Source organism: Oncorhynchus keta, chromosome 11 (genome assembly GCF_023373465.1).
Source record: "Oncorhynchus keta strain PuntledgeMale-10-30-2019 chromosome 11, Oket_V2, whole genome shotgun sequence".
Classification (NCBI taxonomy): domain Eukaryota; kingdom Metazoa; phylum Chordata; class Actinopteri; order Salmoniformes; family Salmonidae; genus Oncorhynchus; species Oncorhynchus keta.
Window position 1 is genome coordinate 31,136,830 of NC_068431.1, and position 24,091 is coordinate 31,160,920.

Consider the following 24,091-nt stretch of genomic DNA (forward strand, 5'->3'; position numbering starts at 1 on the left):
AGTGTAAGAGGGGGGGCAATGCAAATAGTCTGGGTAGCCATTTCATTAGATGTTCAGGAGTCTTATGGCTTGGGGCTAGAAGCTGTTTAGAAGCCTCTTGGACCGAGACTTGGCGCTCCGGTATCGCTTGCCATGCGGTAGCAGAGAGAACAGTCTATGACTAGGGTAGTTTGTTGGTGATGTGGATACCAATGAAATTGAAGCTCTCAACCTGCTCCACTACAGCCCCGTCAATGAGAATCGAGATGTGCTCGGTCCTCTTTTTCCTGTTGTCCACAATAATCTACTTTGTCTTGATCACGTTGAGGGAGATGTTGTTGTCCTGACCTCCTCCTTATGGGCTGTTTCATCATTGTCGTGAACAGGCCTACCACTGTTGTGTCATCGGCAAACTTAATGATGGTGTTGGAGTCGTGCCTGGCCAAGCAGTCATGAGTGAACAGGGAGTACAGGAGGGGAATGAGCACGCACCCCTGAGGGGCCCCCATGTTGAGGATCAGTGTGGCAGATGTGTTGTTACCTACCCTTACCACCTGGGGCGGACCGTCAAGAAGTCCAGGATCCGGTTGCAGAGGGAGGTGTTTTGTCCCAGGGTCCTTAGCGTAGTGATGAGCTTTGAGGGCACTATGGTGTTGAACGCTGAGCTGTAGTCAATGAATAGCATTCTCACATAGGTGTTCCTTTTGTTCAGGTGGGAAATGGCAGTGTGGAGTGCAATAGAGACTGCATCATCTGTGGATCTGTTAGGACGGTATTCAAATTGGAGTGGGTCTAGGGTTTCTGGGATAATGGCGTTGATGTGAGCCATGACCAGCCTTTCAAAGCACTTCATGACTACAGACGTGAGTGCTACAGGTCGGTAGTAATTTTGGCAGGTAACCTTACTGTTCTTGGGCACAGGGACTATGGTGGTCTGCTGGACTTAGACAGGGAGAGGTTGAACATGTCAGCGATTACACATGCCAGTTGGTCAGTGCATGCTCGGAGTACACATCCTGGTAATCCATCTAGCCCTGCGGCCTTGTGAATGTTGACCTGTTTAAAGGTCTTACAACAGCCTTCTTCTGTATGTTCTCTTTTCCACTCCCTTCACATATTTGCAATCAAACACCAGAATTTTCTTCACCTCTTTAGCTATCATACTCTGCTTCCACTGGGCATTCCAATGATTTCAAAACTCCGTCCTCCAGAAAGTGGAGAGCAACACTTTGCAGTTATTCATGAGGATTTTCAAAAAGCTGTGTTAGAAAGGATTACCTATACATACTGAGCAGCCCTTTGTTATAGACAGAGGCATGCTACATGGCAGACCAATCCGAACTCATCTCTCGGCATGTCCAGCCTATCCATTATCTTAGCCAACCATGGCCAGTGGGAAGGTTCCTGACTTTTTCCGTTGCTAAACCGACTAGGCTTGTAATTTAACAATTGAATTTGTATTTACAGACCACATAAAAGTTTGTAATTAAGGCACATGAAAGTACACATATTCCAGAAGACATATCTACCAAAAATGCATTATGATTTAAAAAAAATAATGTTTATGTTCAATTGCCTCTCCTGTGAAGTAGTGACATGTGACATACACCTAGTTTCCTGAAACAAGTCAAATTTTGTTGTGTTACAGCCTAAACTTTAAATTGATAAAATGTTGTTACTGGCCTACAAACAATACGCCATAATGTCAAAGTGGAATGTTTTATGTTTATGGACATTTTTAGAAATTAATTAAGAATGAAAAGCTGAAATATCTTGAGTCAATAAGTACTCAAACCCTTCGTTATGGAAAGCCTAAATAAGTTCATCAGTAAAAATGTGCTTAACAAGTCACATAATAAGTTGCATGGACTCTGTGTCTGTGTGCAATAATAGTGTTTAACATTATTTTTGAATGACTACCTCATCTCTGTACCCCAAACATACAATTAGCTGTAAGGTCCCTCAGTCGAGCAGTGAATTTCAAACACAGATTCAACCACAAAGACCAGGGAGGTTTTCCAAGAAGGGAACCTATTGGTAGATGAGTAAAAAAAACAGACATTGAATATTCCTTTGAGTATGGTGAAGTTTTTAATTACACTTTGGATGGTGTATCAATACACCAAGTCACTACAAAGATACATACCTTTCTGAGTTGCCAAGTCACAGCTTATTATGTGACTTGTTAATAAGCACATTTTTACTCCTGAACTTATTTAGGTTTGTGTCACGCCCTGGCCATAGAAAGGCTTTTTATGATCTATTTTGGTTAGGTCAGGGTGTGACTAGGGTGGGCGTTCTATGTTACTTTTTCTATGTTTTTGTATTTCTTTGTTTTTGGCCGGGTATGGTTCTCAATCGGGGACAGCTGTCTGTCGTTGTCTCTGATTGAGAACCATACTCAGGTAGGGTAGTTATTTTCTGTTTAGTGTGGTTTACACCTGACGGAGCTATTTCGGTTGTTTCTTTTGTTCCTTGTTGTGTGTAGGCCAGCATACCCATAAAAATAACCGGAAACACAATGTGAAATCTACGCTGGAGGTGCTTACCAAGAAGACAGTGAGTGTTCCTGAGTGGCCGAGTTAGTTTTGGCATAAATCTGCTTGAAAATCTATGGCAAGAATTGAAAATGGTTGTCTAGCAATGATCAAATACCAATTTGACAAAGCTTGAATAATTTAGAAAAGAATAATGGGCTAGGAATGTACCATATAAATGCCTTAACTGAAGATGACATTCATTGTAAATTAAATTATGTGCTCTGGATTTTAGCACATCATGCTAATATTCCCAATCCTTCAGCACCTCCATTTATTTTCCTATAATGTGTTCACACTGAATGAAACATTGAGGATAATGCTGTTTTCACACCAACCATAGAGGTGTATCAATCAATCAAATTGATTTATAAAGCCCTTCTTACATCAGCTGATGTCACAGTGCTGTACAGAAACCCAGCCTAAAACCCCAAACAGCAAGCAATGCAGGTGTAGAAGCATGTACTGTATTCTATCATTCTATTCACTGTTGATTGATGATTTGTTTATTTTTTTTAGCTAACATTGTAAAATTGGTCACTAATTGAAATAGCTATAAAAGCTTTAAATATAACCTATTGCAATACAGGAATGCAGGAAGAAATGGTCATGATATAGGTATCCACACCCTCTAACACGTGCATGCTTCCGTTCCAGCATATGTATGTGTGCAAATTGCAGACCAGGCCTTCCCAGGAACCTGGTTGACAGTCAAGGCCTGGGTAGACAAATTACTATTAGCACATACAGCCTGGGTCAAGTACTGAGGGCCACAGATTCATTATCACAGCCAGGCTAAGAGAGGCTCCACATGCCTAGACATGGGCCACATTACATGATGAAGAGGGTTGAGATGTGGCTAGGGGTTTCCTTACCTTGCCAATCAACAGCCATCCAATCAAGACTGAGCATAGGATTCCATCGATCCACTGAGATACTGGACATTGCTGACAAAAAGTTATTACAAGGCAGATGAAGGATGTGATGATTGTGAGACATATTGGAGAGGACATGAGTTCATACAGATTCAGATGTAAGACCATAGTTTCATAGTTCACTGTTTGTCACAATATTGTGTACGACAGGCACACACAAAGAGGGAGAGAGAGAGTTGGTTTATTTAACTATATTCTTGCACAGAGAATAACATGTAAGCCTGTGAATGTAAATACAGTATTGATAATGTGAAACACCAAAAATAATCAAATATAAACCTTTATGACCCCTCTACCTTGCAGTGCAAAACCAGTTTGCAAAGCAATGTGTTTTACTGCTCTATTTATGCCGTATGTCTTTGGTGTTGATCACCGGCAGTGTGTCAGAAAAATATATATCACCTTGTGGAGTTTCCCAACCTTGGGTTCAGTAATCAGAACCATTAACGATCCTCACGAGCCCTGCAACACGGCTCCTCTCCCCTTCTAGTCAAACCTCAGCACCTTAGCCGCATGGCCCAACCATTGCTTCTGAATCACACACTCCCCAGTGCCATATAATGCAAGTAATTAGACTGAAATCTCATGACCATTGGAGTCCAGGGTATACTATGTTTAATGCACATGTGTGTTATGTGACTACACAATGGCCAAGCATACTTTCTTTCAGTGGTCTCTTTCTAGCCAAAATTGTAACAATCCAGTTTAATCTTCAGAGGAAGGGGAGAACCTGCCAGATTGAGGGTTTATCTTACTTTTCCCATTACACAGGTCCCGATCATGTCACAACTCTTGTCATCGTAAGCGTTCACTGTTTTCACTAAGGTTCAAGGCAATTGAAAATAATGATTGTAAAGTCGACTCTATTTCAAGCCAGAGCCCGCTCTCCAGTTAACCTTGGTCAGGTCCAACAACAACCACCACCACAACACCACCATTAGCAGCCTGTGCTCTCGATGTCTGATACCATGTGGAATCTGCACTACAATCTGCAAAAAAAGGAGCTTAATTTATCTTCTTAAGTGAGAATGCATGCCAAGATGCGCAACAAACCAAACCCCCAACCAAACTTGTTCAACATTTCCAAATCAATCAAGATTCAAATGAATGAAACCACACACCTGCAGTGCCAAGCTATCGCCAGAGGACAGTGAATAATCTGACAATAAAATGAATTAAGCAAAAGGGTCTGACTAATTATTCACAAACAATCTGGAGCATGGCGGTGTGCTTAAACAGTTGATAGTTATCATTGAATTAGAGCAGAGATTAGTGCAGGCGCAGTGGCTGGGTTGTTTCATCATTTAGGAGCCTGATGAACTGTGGCCTGGGCTGGGCATTTGTTTTGGGAGAGTGACAGGCAGCCCTGACTTTAATTTGCTAGAGCCTAAAGAAGGGTCAGAGACAGAGAGAAGTTAATTACTAGTGGGAATGCAGCGCCACAGCGGAGCAGAGCATTACAGCATGGCAGAGTCACAGCTCCTGTCTTACATAAACTCAACAAAAAAGAAACGTCCCCTTTTCAGGACCCTGTCTTTCAAAGATAATTCATAAAAATCCAAATAACTTCACAGATCTTCATTATAAAGGGTTTAAACACTGTATCCTATGTGTGTTCAATGAACCATAAACAATTAATGAACATGCACCTGTGGAACGGTCGTTAAGAAACTAACAGCTTACAGACGGTAGGCAATTAAGGTCACAGTTATGAAAATGTAGGACACTAAAGAGGCCTTCCTACTGACTCTGGAAAAAAAAGAAAAAAGAAAGATGCCCAGGGTCCCTGCTCATCTGTGTGAACGTGCCTTAGGCATGCTGCAAGGAGGCATGAGGACTGCAGATGTGGCCAGGGCAATAAATTGTAATGTCCGTACTGTGAAATGCCTAAGACAGCGCTACAGGGAGACAGGACGGACAGCTGATCGTCCTCGCAGTGGCAGACCACGTGTAACAACACCTGCACAGGATCGGTACATTCGATTAAATCACACCTGTGGGACAGGTATAGGATAGCAACAACAACTGCCCGAGTTACACCAGGAACACACAATCCCTCCAACAGTGCTCAGACTGTCCACAATAGGCTGAGAGAGGCTGGACTGAGGGCTTGTAGGCCTGTTGTAAGGCAGCAACAACATTGCCTATGGGCACAAACCCACCGTCACTGGACCAGACAGGACTGGTAAGAAGTGCTCTTCACTGACGAGTCGTGGTTTTGTCTCACCAGGGGTGATGGTCGGATTCGCATTTATTGTCGAAGAAATGAGCGTTACACCGAGGCCTGTAGTCTGGAGCGGGATCGATTTGGAGGTGGAGGGTCCGTCATGGTCTGGTGTGTCACAGCATCATCGGACTGAGCTTGTTGTCATTGCAGGCAATCTCAACGCTGTGCATTACAGGGAAGACATCCTCCTCCCTCATGTGGTACCCTTCCTGCAGGCTCATCCTGACATGACCCTCCAGCATGACAATGCCACCAGCCATACTGCCGTTCTGTTCGTGATTTCCTGCAAGACAGGAATGTCAGTGTTCTGCCATGGCCAGCGAAGAGCCCGGATCTCAATCCCATTGAGCACGTCTGGGACCTGTTGAATCGGAGGGTGAGGGCTAGGGCCATTCCCCCCCAGAAATGTCCGGGAACTTGCAGGTGCCTTGGTGGAAGAGTGGGGTAACATCTCACAGCAAGAACTGGCAAATCTGGTGCAGTCCATGAGGAGGAGATGCACTGCAGTACTTAATGCAGCTGGTGGCCACACCAGATACTGACTGTTACTTTTGATTTTGACCCTCCCTTCTTTCAGAGACACATAATTCAATTTCTGTTAGTCACATGCCTGTGGAACTTGTTCAGTTTGTCTCAATTGTTGAATCTTGTTATGTTCATACAAATATTTGCACATGTTAGGTTTGCTGAAAATAAACGCAGTTGACAGTGAGAGGACGTTTATTTTTTTTCTGAGTTGTGTGATCTCATAATGTTAGTATGTTTACCTCTGACTGCAATCAAGTAAAGTTACTCTCTATAAAATGGGATTTCCCATTTGTGCCTGACTGGTTTGACCCAAATTTGTATATTTCAAAGGGACTTCAATGGTACAAAAGATTTTGGATACATGTAAATCCAAATGATTTTGGTTAGAACCACAGATGACATTCATATTTGAACATCCCTGGGTGCCTGATCTCCCACTGCCATATCCATTTAAAAATCTTGACTGGCACTCAGATCATTTTTTTATGAACATTTCCGGGAAATTGAGATGCTGTGTTCCCCTTAAACGAAGCGATGACACTAATCATTCAAACAATAAATCAAAAAGAATTTGTGCCAGAGGGACATTATCAATTTCTAGTTTTAGAACGTACACCATTGAAAAATAATAGATGAAGTTGGCTCCGAGCAAAAGCACTAAGCACTTTAAAAGCTTTCACAGGCTTACAATACATTTCCAAATCAATATTTCATTATCTGGAAAGAGGTGCAATGTTCTTTGTTAATAAAAATGGATAGAGGTACATAGTTCTTTGTTAATAAAAAAATGTTTTTGCTGGATACAGAGTTAAAGTTTACAGTTTGAAAGACTTTAGGCATGAAGATATGGTATAGGGTAGGTACGGTGGGGGGCTGGCTGTGACCTGTCGCATGGAGAGCGCTGATTGTATATGTGTTTATGGCTCGTTTTATGCACAGAATGCAACGGATCCCTATAGACACATGTATTAGGTGACTTTCCCCACAGCAGGTAGTAAGTACTGTACATTAGGAGGTGCTCTGACTGGCACTGATTAATCTCATAGGGCAGGGCTACTCAAATACAATTTGAGAAGGTCCAGTGACACAAATTTGATGTGATGTTTTCATTTATCTGCAATTCGATGTAGTAGCAAACCTCCACTTTCAGCTTTAGAGGTAATTTCCTGCAATTCTGCACATTTTGACATGTCTTATGTGTGTTCATATGACGCCTGAGGGACTCAACAAAATCAATGGGGGTCGAGTTGAAAGCTCGACTGACTTCCCCAAAAATATATATAAATATGTTTTTAAGTCGGGACCCGCGGTCCTAGGAAGACCGGATGGACCATATAAACCGTGGAGCTGTATAGGATAACTATAATTAATGTCAACTGTACAGTTGACATTTAAAGAAGAATAATTCAAGATTTGGAGGCAAGAGGTGGAAGGTGGTAAGGAAAGTCTATTTTGAATATGTCCCCTCTCTACCCATATGGTGCCATCCCCACAACTGCATAGCAGCACACTGTTTATCAATTACCTTTGTAATACTAGTAACTATTGGAATGATAGGATGACACAGTATTAAACAAATTCTGTCATTACATTATTCAGCAATCCCGTTCATTCTAAGATGATAAGGTCGCGCATAACCAATTTAAATATTGAAATTGTAACATGCATAACAATAGGATTGGATGTGTGCCTCTCAATAGCTGCTCAATTTAAACATGATATTGGATTTTATCTGCCCGGAATATAAATTGTGGGCATGTGCTCCATTCAATCAAGAGAAACATATTCCAACACATTTTTCTGGTGCTGTTGGGTCTTTGCATAATTTAGTGCTAAGTGCATTTAGGAGCAACACAACAGTGACACCTAGAGACAAGCAGTGACTATTAGGCAAACTGGCTTCCTTCATTATGATTATCACAACATGAATCCATTGTGTTGCAGAAAGCCTCCTATTATATTATAAAACCTCTGAAACCTTACTGCAAAATGAAGTATGTTAATGCAAATCTATAACTATAAACTAGGCTGGCATTTACAAAGATCTTCGATACTAATTCTTATTCTAGGAACAGAACTAATGCCCCAAATGTCCTCCTTGCTGATCCTGCAGTGATTATCTATTATAAAGACGCATTCATGATGGAAACAACAAAATACCTATTTTAAGGATGCATTCATGATTCAGCAGGTAAAAAAGCCAGACCCCACCCAGGAAATTGCTAACGCGATGAGGACGCTCTGTAAGCAAGTATATTCAGGGACAGATGTGAATATTGTTTTATTGAAGCCTTCAGACTAGCTGAAGTCCAGGATGCAATGAACGTGTTTGTGTCGGATTCTGATATATCTCTTGGTCTCAAGGGCAAAACATTCTGTGCAGGCTGCATGGCCGTGTGAGCTGCCGCTGGTGTCTGCAATGGATTTCATTTAGGAGCTAACATGTTGTGGCTGCACAAAATATTCCAACCTAAACCACTACTACTATCATATTAACAGTAACACAACCCCCACTGCAAGAAAATAACATTCTATCTAGAGAGAATACTTCACCCAAGGAGTGCGAAGAAATCTATACATGGCCTTTTCTCAATGCACGGCTTCACATGATGAATAATAGAGGGCTTTCTCAAATCAAGACATTTTATGTCTTTCACAGCCATCTCTCTTGGCAAATCACACATCTAGTTGACTCATTGGCTATGGAACATACGGTTGAAATGATGCATTATTGAATGTCTTTAATCTTTTATCATTGGATCTATCCTGGGACCTCATAGTACCAAGCACAGAAGAGACCATACCCAGTCACATCAGAAGTGAATACTTATTTCTGAACAGGAAGTTGGCCGAGCAATCCAATGTCTTATTCATCAAGTTCCTCCATATATAGATCAAAATGAATGTGAATCGTTTCACAATCCCATCCTGTAGCAAAACACACTGATTAACACTGGTTAATCAAGTGTGCTTTTTAAAACCTGAAACCAAACTTATGGCATGTGGCTGATGCACACTCAGCCTGCCTTGTTCATGTGACAATGTTTCTGCCATTCATTCCAATGTAAGGAATGACACATTGCTGATGGTACAGTATCATTCTACCTCAATCAGCTCACTCAGATCATTGTCTAATTGCTATGCTCGTCTAGTGATTAATCAGTGTTTTCATTTCACAGCGAGGTTTCATTTAACATCCTCTTTACTTGTACAGAGCTGATAGACAAGATGGTTTCCTTGACACAAACCTTCAGGGTTATTGGTCTTTCTTGACAGCTGCAATAGCTTTTTCACAGCAATTGTATATTTCCATGTCTCTGATTGGAGGCAATCATCTGTACAATATCAGCTAATTGGGTGAGCCATTACACAAGCCAGCTTGTCTCCACACAACTGGGGGATAAAAATGCTTCTTATGTAACAACTGAGAAGCTGGGAGTCACCATATTTGAGCGGAGAAAGTAAATAACCACTTTCTGCAAATGTGTCAATAATGGCAGCATTTGTTATACTGCATACCGGTACATAAAAACGTATGATGTATGCATGTCTGTGATTGTGCTGTGCTCTATTAAGGTGTGATCGGGGAGAAAAAATAAACATTAAAAGAAAGAACAGCTGCTATGCTTTTGCTGGCTCTGATGAGTTCTGTGCTCTGGGAAACGATGGGATAGTCATGGGCTCTAACCTGAAATTGAGGGCACTTGTCTGCTGAAATTGGGGCCAGGAGATAGCATTTTATTTTTAAATACACTCAAAGCCATTCGGAGCCGACATGGGCTTTGGCAGGATGAAGTGACAGACAGAACAGACAGGCTGGCCAGATCTGTAACATAAGAAGTGGGGAAATAGGGCAATTAGGAACAGCAGTGACCCAGCTCCAAGCCTTTCCTCCTCCCAGACTGCTCCCCAACCTGTGACCTTTACAAGATGGGGAAACCTTAATATAAAACTGATAATACACACGGGAACTATAACCAATTTTGTCACAGAATGATGGAGAGTGGTGAGGATGGGTTGAATAAGTCAAAATGTAAAGGTGAATGCATGGTATTGAGAAACAGATAGAGAAAAAGTATTCCTTTGGATGCCGATCAAGATACAGCATAGTGCTCCCCTTGAGAAAACATCATGTCAATGCTAGACTGCTTCTTCTTTACTGCTGCGTTTTAAAGCATTGTCAAGTTGCACCGTTTTGTAAATGCAGTCAGGCCCAAAGGAGAGCCCTGTCTACACTCATAACAGTCACAGATCTAGAAGTAAATGGAGCATAGAAATGGGAGCTGGTGTTACAGGATTACACAAGGGGAGATGGCTTGGTTACTGTTGTCATCCAAAACCAGACACCATCAGGGGAACCCTGACTTGAAGGGTATTTGGATGTTGGATTTGCAGAGTTGTTGGAAGAAAACCAAGATGTCTATTCAGCCGTGGTGATGTGCCTTCTGACAAGGTTTTCGTGTTGATGCTGTAGTTGAGGGAATTCAGCAGTGCTTTGCACAGGTCAAAACAGTGATGCAATGTTGTAGTACTGTCTATTTTCTCATTATGATAAATAAGCCAAGTTTACCCTCTCCCATTAAAAAAAAGTATTTTTATTTTACTAGACAGGTCAGTTAAGAACAAATTCTTATTTACAATGACAGCCTAGGAACAGTGGCTCGTTCATGGACAGAATGGCAGAATTTTACCTTGTCAGCTCGGGGATTTGATCTAGCAACCTTTCAGTTACTGGCCCAATGCTCTAACCACTAGGCTACCTGTCACCCCACTCTACCCACTAGAATACCTGCCACCAGGCTACCTTCATGAATGATGAAAGTTAAATGGAGTTTTGAGCTTGCATTACAGTTGCGAGATTGTAAACGAATAGAATAGTTTGGTCTCTGACAAAAATAATGGCAATGCAGCACCAACTCACCTGTCTATCTTATTAATGCACTTCATTTAATACAAAAAGATATACAGTCGGGTCCAGTGGAAGTAAAATAGCTCCATAACATCAAGATTCACCTTCATATTTGACAGTAGGTATGGGGTTATTTTCTGCTTATGCATCCTTATTTCGACGTCAAACCCACCACTGGTGTGCATGGCCAAAGAACTACATTTCCATGTCACCTGACCATATCACCGGTTCCATTCTAAGTGCCAATGCTACTTAGCAAACTCCAAGCTGTTAGACTTGTTGGATGACATGAAAGTAGAGCTCTACTCAAAGGCATCATCAACTTTACCCAGTACCCGGACATTTTAGTCAAAAACTTGGTTGTCAAGACAATAATCCCAAAGAAATTGTTAATTGACCACATTATCAACATTTTGCAATGCCCATGAACCCCATTGAAAACCTGTGGTTTGAATTGAAGAGGGCAGTCCATAAGCGCAGACAAAGGATATCAAGGATCTGGAAAGATTCTGTATGGAGGAATGGTCTAAGATCCCGAAAGATCCCAAATCATTAAAATCCAGACAGAAAATATTTACACAAGAAGCAATCTAATATCACATACAGTCAAAACTCTCCGTCGTTTAGTTCGCCATTCTGCTATTCTCACTGTTAATAAACATCAGACGTTTCAACACAACGGCATCATTTATGGCATCATTTGATCCGAATGTGATCCCGAATCCCGAATTTTTTTAGAAAAAAGATATTACTGGTTAAACAAAATATCTTTCTATGAGCAATTGTATTAGTATAAAATAACACACACATACAGTCGGAAGGTTACATACACCACAGCCAAATACAGTTGCACTCACAATTCTTGACATTTAATCCTAGTAAAAATTCAGGTAGGATTGAGGTCAGGGCTTTGTGATGCCCACTAAAATACCTTGACTTTGTTGTCCTTAAGCCATTTTGCCACAACTTTGGAAGTATGCTTGGGGTCATTGTCCATTTGGAAGACCCATTTGCGACCAAGCTTTTTCCTGACTGATGTCTTGAGATGTTGCTTCAATATATTCACATAACTTTCCTGCCTCACGATGCCATGTATTTTGTGAAGTGCAACAGTCCCTCCTGCAGCAAATCACCCCCACAACATGATGCTGCCACCCCCGTTCTTCGCTGTTGGGATGGTGTTCTTCGGCTTGCAAGCCTCTCCCTTTTTCTTCCACAGCTAACGATGGTCATTATGGCCAAACAGTTCTGTTTTTGTTTCATCAGACCAGAGGACATTTCTCCAAAAAGTACGATTTTTGTCCCCATGTGCAGTTGCAAATCGTAGTCTAGCTTTTTTATGGCAGTTTTGGAGCAGTGGCTTCTTCCTTGCTGAGTGGCCTTTCAGGTTATGTTGATATAGGACTTGTTTTACTGGGGATATAGATACTTTTGTACCTGTTTCCTCCAGCATCTTCACTTTGCTGTTGTTCTGGGATTGATTTGCACTTTTCGCACCAAAGTACGTAATCTCTAGGAGACAGAACTTGCCTCCTTCCTGAGTGGTATGACAGATGCGTCGTCCCATGGTGTTTATACATGCGTACTATTGTTTGTACAGATGAACGTGGTACCTTCAGGCGTTTGGAAACTGCTCCCAAGGATGAACCAGACTTGTGGAGGTCTACAATTCCCCCTAGAAATGTCCAGGAACTAGCAGGTGCCTTGGTGGAAGAGTGGGGTAACATCTCACAGCAAGAACTGCAAACCTGGTGCATTCCATGAGGAGGAGATGCACTGCAGTACTTTTAATGCAGCTGGTGGCCACACCAGATACTCACTGTTACTTTTGATTTTGACCCCCCTTTGTTCAGGGACACATTATTCCCACACATCATCATTTCTGTGAGTCACATGTCTGTGGAACTTGTTCAGTTTGTCTCAGTTGTTGAATCTTGTTATCTTCATACAAATATACACTAACGTTCAATGGTTTGGGGTCATTAAGAAATGTCCTTGTTTTTTAAAGAAAAACACACACTCCTCTTTCTATTCTGCTTAGGACCAGTTTGCGCTGTTCTGTGAAGGGAGTAGTACACAGCGTTGTACAAGATCTTCAGTTTCTTGGCAATTTTTCGCATGAAATAGCCATCATTTCTCAGAACAAGAATAGACTGACAAGTTTCAGAAAAAAGTTCTGTGTTTCTTGCCATTTTGAGCCTGTAATCGAACCCACAAATGCTGATGCGCCAGATACTCAACAAGTCTAAAGAAGGCCAGTTGTATTGCTTCTTTAATACGAACAACAGTTTTCAACTGTGCTAAAATAATTGCAAAAGGGTTTTCTAATGATCAATTAGCCTTTTGAAATGATAAACTTGGATTAGCTAACACAATGTGCCATTGGAACACAGGAGTGATGGTTGCTGATACAGTGGCTTATGAAAGAATTCATCTCCCTTTTTTTCCTATTTTGTTGCCTTACAACCTAGAATTAAAATAGATTTTGGGGAGTTTGTATCATTTGATTTAAACAACATGCCTACCACTTTGAAGATGCTAAATATTTTTTTTTATTGTGAAACAAACATAAAATAAGACCAAAAAAAATAAACTTGAGCGTGCAAAACTATTCACCCCCCCAAAGTCAATACTTTGTAGAGACACCTTTTGCAGCAATTACAGCTGTAGGTCTCTTGGGATCTGTCTCTATAAGTTTGGCACATCTAGCCACTGGGATTTTTGTCCATTCTTCAAGGCAAAACTGCTCCAGCTCTTTCAAGTTGGATGGGTTCCAGGCCATTCCAAGACATTTAAATGTTTCCCCTTAATAACCTCTACTGACTCCCCATCCCGCATGTGGGAGCGTAATCATCGCCTGACACGAATTAGCATAACGCAACGGACATAACTATCCCTAGAAAATATTCCTATTCATGAAAATCACAAATGAAATATATTGAGACACAGCTTAGCCTTTTGTTAATCACCCTGTCATCTCAGATTTTCTAAATATGCTTTACAGCCAAAGCTAGACAAGCATTTGTGTAAGTTTATCGATAGCCTAGCATAGCATTATGCCCTGCTAGCAGCAGCCAACCTTTTCACAAAACAGAAAAGCAATCAAATTAAATTGTTTACCTTTGAACTTCGTATGTTTTCACTCACGGGACTCCCAGGTAGATAGCCAAAGTTCATTTTTTCCCAAAATATTATTTTTGTAGGCGAAATTGCTCCGTTTGTTCTTCACGTTTGGCTGAGAAATCGCCTGGAAATTGCAGTCACAAACGGCTAAAAATATTCCAAATTAGCTCCATAATATCAACAGAAACATGGCAAACGTTGTTTATAATCAATCCTCAAGGTGTTTTTCAAATATCTATTCGATAATATATCCGTCGGGACAATTCGTTTTTCAGTAGGACCGATTGGAGTAATGGCTACCTCTGTATTTTACTTGAGAGTCACCCTGGAAGCCATCAGGTGACCACTTACGCAATGTAGCCGCCTACGGCTATTCCTCAACATAAATGCGTAAAACTACGTCACAATGCTGTAGACCCCTTGGGGAATACGTAGAAAGCGTAAGCTGGTTGATAGCACATTCACAGCTCAATAGGGACTCATTGGAACGCAGCGCTTCCAAAATATGGGGCACTTCCGGATTGGATTTTTCTCAGTTCTGTTATACTCACAGACAATATCTTTTCAGTTTTGGAAACGTTAAGAGTGTTTTCTATCCAAAGCTGTCAATTATATGCATATTCTAGCATCTTGTCCTGACAAAATATCCCGTTTAAAACGGGAACGTTTTTGTTCCAAAAATGAAAATACTGCCCCTAGAGTCATTACTTGAGCGTTTCTTTAGCAGTATGCTTAGAGTCATTGTCCTGCTGGAAGGTGAACCTCCTTCCCAGTCTCAAATCTCTGGAAGACTGAAACAGGTTTCCCTCTAGAATGTCCCTGTATTTAGCGCCATCCATCATTCCTTCAATTCTGACCTGTTTCCCAGTCCCTGCTGACGAAAAACATAGAAAAATCTATATACAGCATGTGCAAATGAGGTAGGATAAGAGAGGTAAGGCAATAACTATGGCGAACGGAAGACAAAAATGGAGGACGGAAGACAGGGTGGTGCGGCAGGTGCCGCTTCTCATTCGAATGCTGTAATTTTATCTAAACCATCAGGTGTACGCCAATCCCAGCTAAGTAAGTCATGCAAAGAGTTAAAGCGCAATTATGTGTTTTATCTCCAGTACTCTGCCATGATTGTCAGTTATGTAGCTGCTCTACTGATAATCTCAGTGCGTCCTTGCTGGGATGACACAATCAGTCTACTACCCGAGAATATCAACACCAAACACATTGGTTCAGCGGTCCACGGGAGCGGACAGTACACAGCATACCATAATGTTCTGAGTAATGGCCAAGTCTACCTCGCTCCTTATTCTACTGAACTGCTTAGGCGTAACAAACACAAGTCCGACATTTATCGGAAACTGTTAAACTACCTGTTCACTACCCTCCTGCTCTCCGGGGATGTACAACTCAATCCTGGGCCCAATATCACCGAGCCAGTGATACGCACCGGAGTGGAGAGCGGTGGATGGCCTCGTCCACTGGTCGTCGCCGCTGTGGAGGTGGGTGAGTGCTATGGTCCTATGGTTTCTCTCGACTCACCCGGCTCCAGGATAGATTTTGACTCTTCAAACATACCAGAGTCGCTATATGCGATCCCTGACTCTGCTTCTGGTACGCAAGCTATTTTAATTAGTTCCCCGCATCCAGTGCAGGCGGGAGGGATTGTTAATTGCGCTACCGAACTGCCCCTAATCAAAACGAAACAAAACAGCCTAAACCCAGCCGTCAGAAAACACAGAAAATTTTACTTTTTTCAATGTGTCAATCACTCTCGAGTCATCTGGGACCCACGAGCTAAGCCCAGGGGACTACTAGGGGGGCACTTGAACAATGGTAGTGTCGTTCCAAAAATGATCAAATTCAACATCTACTCACAGACTCCAACCTTGTCTTTCTCTGCCTCTCAGAGACATGGCTCCATAAACCCTCTCCATATGCTGCTTTGATTGTGCCTGGCTACAATGTTTTCAGGAGAGACAGGATTGAAGGAAGAGGAGGGGGTGTGATGATTTACATTAAAGAACATATCCGATGTAAACAAATTGAGTGGTCATGTGATAATGAACTAGAATGTATCGGCCTGAACGTTACACTGTCTCCCCAAATGTCTTTTACCCTCATTGGAATGTATAGGCCACCTTCCACCAAAAGTGTGTTTTTTGATCAGTTTAATACCATGCTTAGGGAATGTGATTTTGTGAAAGAGGTAATCTTAATGGGAGATTTTAACATTAATTATGAAGAAAAAGTGTTGTAGGAAAACCCTCAAACGGATCACTAATACCCTTGACCTTACACAGCTAGTTAAAGGGCCAACCAGGGTGACTTGTTACTCTAAAACATAGATTGATTTGGTGTTCAGTAATAAACCAGAGAGAGTGACTAAATCATTCAATATGGTTACTGGGCTGTCTGATCATAATCTGACACTTATAGCCAGAAAGCTGTCTAAGAGCAGGTTTAACCTCTCTACTGTTAGAAAGCCAGATCAACTCAGAATACCTAAGAGTGAATTAAACTATTTTGAAAAAGCAATTAAGGGAATAAACTGGAATGATCTCTTGTCCTATACAGACGTGAAAGCTGATAGTCAGGTTTTTCTATCCACAATCCAGACTACAATAAATGGCTTCCTAAAGAAAATCAAATCCAAACCTGGCCAAAAGAGCACTCTTCCTTGGCTAAATGGAGAAATCTGGAAATTGATGAAAGAACGAGATTATGCTCTAAAAATAGCCCTAAAATCTAAATTATAGCATGACAGACGTAGGTTTACCATGTTGAGAAATAAGGTGATGAAAGAAGTCAGACAGGCCAAGGCAAACTTTTTTATTAACATAATTGGTGAAGCAAAGGGAAATTCTAAATTGATATGGGAGAATCTAAAAAAGTTAACAGGGAAAGACCATAGTAACACTGCAAAAAGACTAGAAATCATGGTGAATAACAATCTAACACAGGATGCAGTCGAAATAGCAAGAGCCTTCAATTCCTACTTTATTGACTCTGTCAGGGTACTGACACAGAACCCCTCCACTGGTTTCTTGGGCTCAGTGCTAGTGAATGACACTCAACCTGTCTTCATCATAAGGGAGGTTTCTGAGTCAAAGGTGAACAAACTGATTAGCTCACTAAAGAACTCTAAAGCCAAAGATGTGTTTGGGATGGACTCTACCTTTCTTAAAAACTACAAAGAGTCACTCATTGGCCCCATTACGAAGGTCACCAATACATCTATTGGTCTCGGTGTGTTTCCAAGGGTATGGAAGTCGGCCATAATAACGGCCATCTTTAAATCAGGTGACCCTGCTGATGTGAGTAACTACAGGCCCATTAGTATACTACCTGTGGTGTCAAAGGTTGTTGAAAAGTGTGTAGCAGAACAACTGATTGCCCACCTCAACAACAGCCCCTTTACATTACACTCCATGCAGTTTGGCTTCAGAGCGAAACACTCCACAGAAACGGCCAACTGCTTTCTTCTGGAAAATGTGAAGTCCAAGATGAACAAAGGGGGTGCTGTTGGGGCTGTGTTTCTGGACCTAAGGAAGGCTTTTGATACTGTTAACCATGAGATTCTCATCACAAAATTGTCCAAGTTCAACTTTTCCCCTGATGCCTTGAGATGGATGAAATCATACCTTGAAGGCAGAACTCAGTGTGTCAGAGTGAGCAATGAGCTGTCGCCCACTCGTAGCTATGATGTGGGCGTGCCCCAAGGGTCAATACTGGGGCCCCTCCTGTTCAGCCTGTACATTAATGATCTGCCTTCTGTCTGTACTGGGTCTGAAGTTCAAATGTATGCAGATGATACAGTGATATATGTGCATGCAAAGAGCAAACAACAAGCTGCACAAGAACTCACTACTGTAATGGTCCAGGTTACAAAGTGGCTCAGTGACTCGTGTTTGCATCTCAATGTGAAAAAAACTGTTTGCATGTTCTTCACAAAGAGGGCAACAGATGCTACTGAGCCAGATGTCTGTGTCAGGGGAGAAGCTCCAGGTGGTATCCGATTTTAAGTACCTTGGCATCATACTTGATTCCAACCTCTCTTAAATTCAACCTAGCTCATTTCCGATTTATACGAAATTGTTTGACTACAGAGGTAGCAAAACTGTACTTCAACTCTATGATACTCCCCCACTTAACATACTGCTTGACTAGTTGGGCCCAAGCTTGCTGTACAACATTAAAACCTATTCAGTCTGTCTACAAACAGGCTCTCAAAGTGCTTGATAGGAAGCCCAATAGCCATCATCACTGTTACATCCTTAGAAAGCATGAGCTCTTGAGTTGGGAAAATCTTGTGCAATACACCGGCGCATGTCTTGTATTCAAGATCCTTAATGGCCTGGCTCCCCCTCCACTCAATGTTTTTGTTAAACAGAAAACCCAGACATATGGCAGCAGATCCACAAGGTCTGCCATGAGAGGTGACTGTATAGTTCCCCTAAGGAAAAGCACCTTTAATAAATCTGCATTCTCTGTGAGAGCTTCCCATGTCTGGAATACACTGCCATCAGACACACATAACTGCACCACATATCACACTTTCACAAAATGCTTGAAGACATGGCTAAAGGTCAATCAGATTTGTGAACATGGTCCCTAGCTGTGTGTTGCCGCTTTCCATGTTGTCTGTAGCTTGTGAGGTGTGGAAACACTTTGTTGCTTTTATGAATTTTGTCTTGCTGCTTTTTGTTCTATGTTGCTCTGTCTGTATGCTACGTCTTGCTTGTCCTATGTTGCTCTGTCTGTATGCTATGTCTTGCTTGTCCTATGTTGCTATGTCTTGCTTGTTCTATGTTGCTATTGTCTATATTGTAATTGTTTTTAATAACCTGCCCAGGGACTGCGGTTGAAAATTAGCCGGCTGGCTAAAACCGGCACTTTTACTGAAACGTTGATTAATGTGCACTGTCCCTGTAAAAATAAAAAATCAACTAAAAAAAAAAATAAACTAAAGAAAATATGCCATGGTGGCGAAGTAATTACAATATAGCAATTAAACACTGGAATGCAGTGATCTGTGAGCTGATCTGACAGCTGGTGCTTAAAGCTAGTGAGGGAGGTAAGTCTCCAGCCCCAGAGATTTTTGCAGTTTGTTTCAGTCATTGGCAGCAGAGAACTGGAAGGAGGCGGCCAAAGGAGGAATTGGCTTTGGGGGTGACCAGTGAGATATACCTGCTGGAGCGCGTGCTATGGGTGGGTGCTGCTATGGTGATCAGTGAGCTGAGATAAGGCCTAGCAGACTTGTAGATGACCTGGAGCCAGCGGGTTTGGCGACGAGTATGAAACGATGGCCAGCCAACAAGAGTGCACAGGTTTCAGTGGTGGGTAATATATGGGGCTTTCGTGACAAAACGGATGGCACTATGATTAACTGCATCCAATTTGTTGAGTAGAGTGTTGGAGGCTATTTTATAGATGACATTGCCGAAGTCGAGAATTTGTAGGATGGTCAGTTTTACGAGGGTATGTTTGGCTGCATGAGTGAAGGATGCTTTGTTGCGAAATAGGAAGCCAATTCTAGATTTAATTTTGGATTGGAGATGCTTAATGTGAGTCTGGAAGGAGAGTTTACAGTCTAACTAGACACCTAGGTATTTGTAGTTGTCCACATATTCTAAGTCAGAACCGTCCAGAGTAGTGATGCTGGACGGGCGGGCAGGTGCAGGCAGCGATCGGTTGAAGAGCATGCATTTAGTTTTACTTGCATTTAAGAGCAGTGTGTGCATACGTAGAATGTATGCACACATGACTGTTTTTATTTATTTTTATTTATTTCACCTTTATTTAACCAGGTAGGCTAGTTGAGAACAAGTTCTCATTTGCAACTGCGACCTGGCCAAGATAAAGCATAGCAGTGTGAACAGACAACACAGAGTTACACATGGAGTAAACAATTTAGCAAGTCAATAACACAGTAGAAAAAAATGGGCAGTCTATATACAATGTGTGCAAAAGGCATGAGGAGGTAGGCGAATAATACAATTTTGCAGATTAACACTGGTGATAAATGATCAGATGGGCATGTACAGGTAGAGATATTGGTGTGCAAAAGAGCAGAAAAGTAAATAAATAAAAACAGTATAAAAACAGTATGGGAATGAGGTAGGTGAAAAAGGGTGAGCTATTTACCAATAGACTATGTACAGCTGCAGCGATCGGTTAGCTGCTCGGATAGCTGATGTTTGAAGTTGGTGAGGGAGATAAAAGTCTCCAACTTCAGCGATTTTTGCAATTCGTTCCACTGTAAGTCGCTTTGGATAAAAGCGTCAGCTAAATGGCATATATTATTATTATTATTATTATTATTATTATATTATTAATCCCATGTGTAACTCTGTGTTGTAGTTTTTGTTGTACTGCTTTGCTTTATCTTGGTCAGGTCACAGATGTAAATGAGAACTTGTTCTCAACTGGCCTACCTGGTTAAATAAAGGTGAAATAAAATTTAAAAAATAAAGAACAAATCATAGTTGTTATGTTGGGAAGTAGATGGTCATTCTTCCCTTTCCTCATAGTTTCCTCCCCTGAACAAAGTGACAGAATGTAGTTTATAATCCAACCCTAGCCTGTGGTTGACCAATTAGAATTCCTTGCAGTAAAATTGGGCCAAATAACAAGTATCCCATTTAATTTCAGGCTCAATGTATAGACAATTTGGACTGATGAGAACTTGCCACATGTAAGTCCTGGACTGAAATTCCTCCCTTGTCCCTGACCCATTAATCTTCAATTCCCCATTACAGAAAAACAACTATTTCCATTGATAATTAATTCCCTCTTGACCTATGTGTTGTGTATTTATCTTTGAATATTCTTACAATAACAACAGAGTGAACAGGGTTATGGTAAACTAGATCAAATTAAATCTAAATCAAAGTTGTAATTTGAGCAGGAATACAGCATAGTGTGCACAATACAATGAAATAACTGGATGACACAATCAAGGGAATATTTAATTACACAACTTGTAAGAAAATCTGAAATCAACTCGGTGCTTGGCACGATAGATTTTGTCACATTTACCTTACCCCTGCAGGGAACTAACTTTTTCTTTGAAACTGTATTTGTACTGTACTATATATTAAGCAAATATTGAGCGCATAGCTTGACTTTACAACAGGTGTATAGCCTACCTGGCTGGCATGAAAATGAACCACAGGAAAAGCATCCTCCATTCGCTATTTAAGTGCAGAGATGACGTATTTTCCCCCTGCCCGTTTTGAGACAGGTACATGATAATGGTTCATTTAAAATCAAAACGAATTTCACACATATATTATTTAGTATATGTAAAGCCACAATTAAATCAAGAATAGTCTGATTAGCCTATAACTTGTGAATTATATATTAGCACTTGTGAATGAGGACCACCATAAGAAACAATGGCTTTTAAAAAATAAAAATAAACGTTTTCAAATCACCTCATGTAGCCTAGCCCATAGACCTATATGTTTTGATAAGGTTTGTATCACAACTAAAGTGTCCAAATAACTTCTTAAAATGAAGCAAATGAATCTGGTTTACAACGGGTGTAGAGTCTAAATGGCATACACACGCAGCGTGTGGGTTTCAAGTTTGGGGATAGAAATTTTCAGCATAGAAATGCACCTTTATAATAAAAGCAATATATGCATAATCGCAGTTGTGGTCACTTCAGACTGGTGTTTTCCTGCTAATAGAACATTCGCGCTTTTTGCTTATTACCGTATGCGCATTGCTGCGCTTATAATGGAAAGAAATAGCCTAATAGTTTCTCAACATTTTATTAAGCTAAACGTTCTGATCTGTTGCGTCAGCCACATTGCGTAAAAAAAGTTTTTTTTGATGCTAGTTGTTGTATTATTTTGCGATCTATCGCGTCCCACAACTGTCCCAGACAATGTTTGGAATATTTATTTCTCGCACAGTATAGAATAGGTCGACTTTTGTACCTTGGGGATAGTAGATTGACATAGACTAGTGCTTTTGTTGTTCGATAGGTCTACTCATATTGTTGGCTGACACAAATGAAATGGGTACAGTTATTCCAATATGCACAGCGGGTGCATTACGGCCACACAAAGTTGGAGGAGGCTGATCTATGGTGCTGTGGATATTGTGGCTCAGTTAAGTATTTCTGTGCCACCTGTGCTGTGAGAAAACACAGCACTCCCAACATTCTCCACCAGTTGGATTTATGGAAGGTAATGTATTTTAAGTTATGTCAACAAACTTTAGTTGTTCTACAAACGTTCTACAAACGTTGGGCTATAAGGTATGGGCTCTGCTTTGGTTTTTGTGCAGGCTGTACACACTACATCAGTCACTCATTCACAATTTGACAATCACTTAATAATGGATGCCGCCTTGAAATTCTAGGCATTATTATTAAATTGTGAATGAGTGACGGATGTAGTGTGTACAGCTTGCGCAAAAACCAAAGCAGAGCTCATACCTTTCATGCAACTTTTTTCAAATCATCATTACAGTCGCATCATTCAGCCTTACAATGTATTAAAATCAAAACATATAGCCCAACGTTTGTAGAACAACTAAAAATATATTAATAACAAAAAAAATCATACAGGAATAATTGTTTTTTTGTTAATCACTTAACACAGAATAGCTGCATGTGCGCACTCCCTCAAATAATTTTGAGAAAATATATTTTCTATTATATTCAGCTTTGTTCATTTGTACTCTTCATACTATATAATATTGTCCCGGATTTCGAAACAAATCTTGTCTGCTAAATTAACTAGTGTAGCCCACAGCCAATTGGCATAGCCAGATCAGGACACAACCTAAGAACTCAACAGTATGCTATTCTGTTCTTCTGAAATAGGCTACATTTTCTTAATATCATGCTTCTTTAGGCCTGTCAAAAATACATAATGGATTTATTGTGATGGTGTAGGCTATATTACATGGATTTATTACTTTTTTAAATGTAGATGTTCCAAAGGTCAGCATCAGTGGCTTGTGTGGAAGCCAGAAGATGTTAATGTGTTTATGTTAATTAACGGTCAATTACCGTGAGACCCACAGTTATTGGATTGACAATAAACCGACTGACAAAATTTCATGACCGCCACAGCCCTATACATGATCCAACATTTTGGACTGGGAAGCAATTTTTTGGGACTGGGAAGCAATTTTTTTGACATAACTTAAAATACATTACCTTCCATAAATCCAACTGGTGGAGAATGTTGGGAGTGCTGTGTTTTCTCACAGCACAGGTGGCACAGAAATACTTATCTGAGCCACAATACCCACAGGACCATAGATCAGCCTCCTCCAAAACTCCACACATACTGCAGATTGTGTTGGGTTGAAGACATTCCAGTTCTACTGCAGGCATGTGGAGTAGCTCCCTCAACACCTTCTAGGCCTCAACATACGCCACTTTCCTTTATTTATGCTGATGGATGTGGAGGAGGTGCATCACTGCAGCTGGGCACAACTTCTGCTACAGAGGGAAGCGTCTGCTCTCCCAGTACTTACTAGAGTTGTGACAATTGTTATTGAGTGGACTATCCTGGTTAAATTAAGTTGACTAGAACTGAACAGAGCAATTTTCTCACCAACCCAAGTCGATGGCAGGGGTGTAGGCGCTATCGCGCCTCTAGTCAGGCATCTGTAAAGAAAAACAAGACAATGACAACTGATACATAGGACACATAATTATCTATCATAATTCATGACTAGTAGAGTTACTTTGCTTACACTCAATTATTTTCTCATAGGGAATGTAAAGACGGTTAGGGGTAGGAAGTTGTGATTTGCATGGCCATAACTAGTCTGAAATGGCTCCAGAGACAGGTGATGAAACATATTTGGGCTTCAACAAGCATGGGAC